Below are 490 nucleotides of genomic sequence, written 5' to 3'. Positions count from 1 at the left end.
ATTGCATATTAATGTATTCTGAATATCTGTTTTCAACTCACTGTAGCGTGATTAAACTATTTATGTAGCGGGTAAATTTGCATATACATTATATGTATGTTACGGTTAGGAAGTTTTCCGAAAGTGTTTGATTATAAAAGTATTTCCCGTTAAGGTCACCAGTCAGGGTCGTCTTTGAAATCTTGAACTTTCAATTTTAGCCAAGTGATAATATACAATTGCAGATTATGATGAGGCGAAAAAGATATAAAGACATATTCTATATTATAAATGAACAATATTTAAAAGTAGATATAAAAAAGAAGATGTGGTATTATTGCCAATGAGACAACTATCCACAAAAGACCAAAAATGACACAAACATCAACAACTATAGGTAACTTTACGGCCTTCAAAAATGAGCAAAGCCCATACCGCATAGTCAGCTATAAAAGGCTCCGATAAGACAATGTAAAACTATTCAAACGAGAAAACTAACGGCCTTATTTAT

The sequence above is a fragment of the Mytilus trossulus genome, chromosome 8, assembly GCF_036588685.1.
Source record: "Mytilus trossulus isolate FHL-02 chromosome 8, PNRI_Mtr1.1.1.hap1, whole genome shotgun sequence".
Classification (NCBI taxonomy): Eukaryota; Metazoa; Mollusca; class Bivalvia; order Mytilida; family Mytilidae; genus Mytilus; species Mytilus trossulus.
The sequence above is the reverse complement of the archived record's forward strand: the minus strand, read 5'-3'. Positions refer to the sequence as shown.